This window comes from Danio rerio, chromosome 14 (assembly GCF_049306965.1).
Source record: "Danio rerio strain Tuebingen ecotype United States chromosome 14, GRCz12tu, whole genome shotgun sequence".
NCBI classification, from domain to species: Eukaryota; Metazoa; Chordata; class Actinopteri; order Cypriniformes; family Danionidae; genus Danio; species Danio rerio.
Window position 1 is genome coordinate 21612341 of NC_133189.1, and position 6000 is coordinate 21618340.

The following is a 6000-nucleotide window of genomic DNA, read 5'->3' on the forward strand; positions in this document are numbered from 1 at the left end:
AAGTAAAAATGATGAGAAAACCAAAGCTTTATCCCTCTCACTTGGCGGTCTCTGGGGTGCAGTGATAGCTACTTGAAAATGAATGGAACAACAAAAAATTTGAAAATGTTACCAGCAGAAAGAGTCACCAAATCCCCCAGACTGACAATCTGTCTGGAATAGACACAGACAAGCATAGTCATTCAAACAAAAAAATATATATATAATTTATATATTACAACACATTTATGTCATTTCATGTTTTCCCGTGAAACGCGTGGACACCATCATACAGAAAACAGCTATGGGGAAAAACTACCTTTTTGTATTTCACTGTCAAAAAACTAACAGGATCCAGATTTGGAACAGCATGAGTCTGAATAAATGACAGGAGAGTTTTCATTTGAGGTGATCTGTTCCTTTAGGTTCCCTGATTTCCCTTGACTCTCCTGTCTTCGGGCCTCACAAACCTGCATCAAAAACTATATGACTGCAACCACACTTTTTGTTGACAAAAACCCCCTCATAAAACAAACTGCAGATGCATTTCTCTCTATCTTTGTGGTCTCTGCTTTTACATCTATGAGTGTCCATACTGACAGCTGAAGGCAACAAAACAACAGTGAGCACATCTCTTTGCCTCTTACTCACACAAACAGCTCTCTGTTCCCCAATTCTCATGTCTCTCTCATGGGAATCTATCTTCTCATATCAAAACAAAGGGTGTTCATCAAAGGTCTGCCTCCTGGCTGCCACATCAAAACAACATAAGTGATAATAAAAAGCAGAAAATAATGTCGCTGCCAACAATACACAAAGCTTTCCCGGCTTCTCTGCATAAAGCCAGTGATTTTGTCTCATTTTGGGTTGAAAACCATGCTCATAAACAAGAGATACATTGTTATTATTCCATCAACTAGTCCATCTGTGCACAACACCACAAACAAAGGGGTGGCGGCTAGAGTGACTCTTGTTGAATAACTGGGGGGAAAACAAGTGAAATTCTGCTTGTTCATTTTGTCTGCTGTTGCAGCATGGCTGTTTATGAAAGTTCATTCCTGCTTCTTGCTTCTTTGTCAAATACTTTCTGACCTTGGATGCAATGGCTGATTATGACCTCTCTGTTAAATTAGGTTATTATTCAATATGTTCCACCTTTATGGACATAAATCCACTATTAGAAGGACGAAGGGTCACAGACTTGCTTAAGCTGCATGTTAGTGTTAAATATCACTAACGCCAAATATTTGGCATTCAAGCTGTAATTGAATTTATTGAATTAGTGCCATACAAACTGGTCTCCACTCTGAAGGGAATATGTATGTGCAGTTCAAAGGGCAATGGGGAATAAGAATACATCAATATGTATTTTGTACTATTTGAAATGCTTTAAGTGAGTTTCAAAGCAGCTTCAACATAAAACAGATGTTGGATGAAAATTTATGCAAAACATGCTGTGTCTTGATGACAAAAACCACTGGAAAACTAATGTGCATTCCACACAATTTTTAGATATTCGTTGCAACCTTTGTAGAAAGAACAACACTGAAAGAGATGTTTGTCATTCTGTATATATGTTTTATTATTATTATTATTATTATTATTATTATTATTATTATTATTATTAGTAGTAGTAGTAGTAGTAGTATTTTATTATTTTATTAATTTTTTTTTTATTTTTTTATCTTATTTCAGACTGTTGAACAAAATACATTGTTGTGGGGTTTATTTTTTATTTATTATTATTATTTTTTTTTTCCAAATTGAAGTAATATTACAATATTTATATATTTAGGAAAAGAAAATGTCATGCAAAATATTAATCATGTTTCATATAAGGGATTCTACCATATAGCATGAACTGAAAGAGTTGACTCAGGGCTCATTCACTTCAAGGGCTTTAACCAAAGCCTTTAACCTTTAACCACCACACACACTTTTATGCCTAATTTCTGGCAATAATTTGCAACCAGCATGTAACCACCCCCACACTAACCATAAAACATCTCAAAAGTGTAGCATTTTACTGGGAGAGAGCCCTGAGCTCGTAATTTCCTCGACCCCTTGGCTCCCTGCCCTTAGAAGTGCGAGAGGGGAGTTCGAGCTCAGGTAGGTCTCGAGAATTCCCCTGCTTGTCACCATGTGAGAAGTGTAAACTAAGGCTGTCTTGGGTGATAGTTTGGTTTAGTCAAATGGCTATGGTTTATGTTTTTGGACAATGTGAGGAAACCGGGGAACCCGGAGGAAACCCACACGAACACGGGGAGAAACTCCACACAAAAACGCCAACCGGCCCGATAGGAGGTTGGACCAGTCGTGTTCTTGCTGTGCTTTGAAAAACTCTTATTTATAATGCTTCTGTAATCATCTAATAGGGCAGTTTACAGAGCTAATGAGGTACCAGATGTGTTGATCATAAGCACGTGATCCTCTTGAAATTAGTTTATAAAAAAACCACACTTGTTTTTCCTATGAAGTGATGTTTGACTTTTCAAGAGTTCGCACTTAGCTGATGATTGATTATAAGCAAGTTTGGCATGCTGTCCCGGGAGAGGGCCCTGAGCTCAAAGGTTCTTGAGCCCTGGGCTTCCTCCCATTTGGAGGGTGAGAGGGGAGCCTTGAGCTCAGGTAGATCTCGACAACTCCCCCTTGATAAAAACTGATGACTAAAAATTGAATGCTATGAAAATATATGCTACATGGTGAGAGATTAACTGTAGTGCAAAATTTAGATTTATCTATTGTGCAGGTTTTTGGAATGTGGGAGTAAACCGGAGGACCCGGGGAAAACCCACGCAAGCACGGGAAGAACATGCAAACTAAACACATAAACGACCACCGGCCTGTTAAAGGACTAGAACCGGTGACGTTCTTACTGTGAGGCGACAGTGCTAGTCACTGGGCCACCGTACTGCCCTATGGAGGGAAAGGTGAAGAGGTAGGGGTGGAAGGGGGGATTCTTCAAATCGAAGATAACTGTAATGAAAAACCCTGGCTCTTTATAGTGGGTTAGGAATGGCCTGATCGGTGAATCATGCATGCTAATGCAGAACCAGCCGTGTTTACTTATAATCACGTGCTCCTCTCGAAATTAGTTTATGAATAAACTTTACTCTATGAGATCAGGTTTTGTTTCTTTGTAATTACCTATGCAATTATTACTACAACAAAGTATTCTAAAACATTCCAGGATGTAATCCAATATTGTGTCAAATATGGACAACCCCAACAGTTATGTTATTAAATAATGTCATTTAAAGATCTTGTGAAATTAATGAATAGTGAAGTTCTTTTTGTTTTTTAGATGTTGGAGTATTGTTCATTTTAAGGATATCTATAAGTTGCATTAGTGTGCTTTAAAACTGTGTCTACATTTAAACATACATCAGTAATCAAATACTACAACTATGTGGACACCTATTCATTGCACATATCGCTGTCAACTTCACATTGTCGTTGTATTTGCACTGTCTGTGTTTTGCACTGTCATTGTATTTGCTGTATTTTGTACTGTCTGGAGCCAGCACCCAAGCTTTTCACTCATCATAGTTCACTTGCTGCTGATGATGTGACAATAAAAGTGATTTGATTTGATTTAAAATGATTTAGCTAAATCTGAATTAATTTAAGACAATTATATAATTAAGCTGTTTACGTGAGTTGCTTGTTGAACGTTCCTCTCATGATCTCTTTTTACATATTTTAGCACATACACTGAAAAAAAAAGTACTTTGAAGCAGTACTTTAATATTATTAAAGTTAGTTCATTTTTTGAGCAATATATTTTAAGTTAGTTAAATAATAGGGCGTCATAGTGGCACAGTGGGTAGCACAATCACCTCACAGCAAAAAAAAAAAAGAAAAAAAAGTAGCTGGTTCGAGCCTCAGCTGGGTCAGTTGGCATTTCTGTGTAGAGTTTGCATGTTCTCCCCGTGTTAGCGTGGATTTCTTCTGGGTGCTCCAGTTTCCCCCACAGTCCAAAGACATACGATATAGGTGAATTAAATATAGTAAATTGTCCATATTGTATGAGTGAATTAAAGTGTGCATGGTTGTTTCCCAGTGTTGGATTGTGCCTGGAAGGGCATCCGCTGCATAAAACATATAAGGATAAATTGCCAGTTAATTATGCTGTGGTGACCCTTGAGTAATAAACGGTTTACGCCAAACAATAAAATGAATAAATTAATGAATAAACATAGTTAAATATAAAAGTTTTGATTAAAAGTCCAACTAAGTAATATTTATTTTGACCAATGAAAAATTGTATGGTTATTTACACAGGCCAGTGCATATTAAACAGAAGCTCAATAAGCTTTGTACTTTCATGAATAATAAAAAAAAAGCCTCTCAACAAGAAAGTCGCTGGGTTGCTCGTTCGAGCCTTGGCTCAGTTGGCGTTTCTGTGTGGAGCTTGCATGTTCTCCCTGCGTTCCCGTGGGTTTCCTCCGCGTGCTCTGGTTTCCCCCATAATCTAAAGACATGCGGGACAGGTGAATTGGGCAGGATAAATTGAACGTAGTGTATGAGTTAGTGTGTGTGTATGGATGTTTCCCAGAGATGGGTTGCGGCTGGAAGGGCATCCGCTGTGTAAAAACTAGCTGGATGAGTTGGTGGTTTATTCCGCTGTGGCGACCCCAGATTAATAAAGGGACTAAGCTGACTAGAAAATGAATGAATGACATGTCTGTACAGCATTTCAATAATATGACTAAAGGCATACTTCATACTTTACAACTCAAGTCGTAATTGATCTAAACAGAAGTCCGATTAAGACATTTCTGTTTAGTTCAATTGCGACTTTAGTCAGATTAAGGTTGACATAAATCGCTGTTTATATGATAGAATCTTAATCAGGGTATTATTTTAAATGTGACACAATCATATTTAGACTGTATAAAATTCAGTTGAAAGTCAAAAGCTTGCAGTTGGTCACTTCCTCCCAAATAGATCAATAATTTTTCCATGTTACTTTATACTTTATGTTTCTCATCCAGTTTTGACCGATCAAATACTCTCTAATATCCTACATGCACCGCCCCCTTCAAGACACTTTCATTTGCTTTTCATGTGATCCATTTGAGCTCAACCACTCTCACTGGCAGAGCTGTGATAAAACAAAATGCAATTGGTTGTTTTTAAGGTGAGGAGTGTCTCTATGTCCAGCCCTCTATTCATGTTTCAGTTGAGATTGTCAATGTATTGATTTAAAAATGCACATCAAAGCACTTCATGAGACCTTTAAATTTAATAGTAAAAATAACCAAACTGTTGAAGTTTTCAATATTTGACTGAACATTGGGATAATACAACAAATTTATTTATTTTTATTTTTTTAAGTGGTACATGGACTGGCTGAATCATCAAGTGCATTTGTAGGATTCTAAAATCAGTTCCTATGTTTGTGATCTCTCACAAATTTAAAATAAGTTGAGATTTAAAAATTAAATATGGACACTAGCTTTGTTCCAGCTGGATCGAGAGAGATAATGTCAACTATAGCACTATTTTAACATGCCTATTCTTTATAGTGAGTAGCTCATCAATATGAAGCAGCAGAACTCACCACAAGTGTCAGGATCATTTATGATAATGATTTGTCTGCACTACATGCTCTAATATTTATATCGAGAGTCAAGCATACATCATTCACATATCTATCCACACTGCCTCCCTCTCTTACTAAAGATGTAAATGTTACAAGAGAGGGAAATTATGCAGTTATTTTAACAACATTAGCAAACGTGAAATAGTAAAATAGTAAGCAATTAAATAACAATTTCAAAGTATTAACGGGGTGGTCCAGAGTGTATTTGTTGGCTTGGTTGTCTTTATAAGATGCAAAGCAATATGTGCTCATGCTTCACTTGTAAAAAATCCTGTAAATGTTCAAAAATCTTTCATGAGTTTGTTATTTGAGATGTAGAACACATGAAAAGAGGCCACATAGAGAGACACTGCAATGCTGGTTAAGCTTACAGGGGTTTGCCAGAAAAATATTAATTTGTAGCAAAGTTGTTA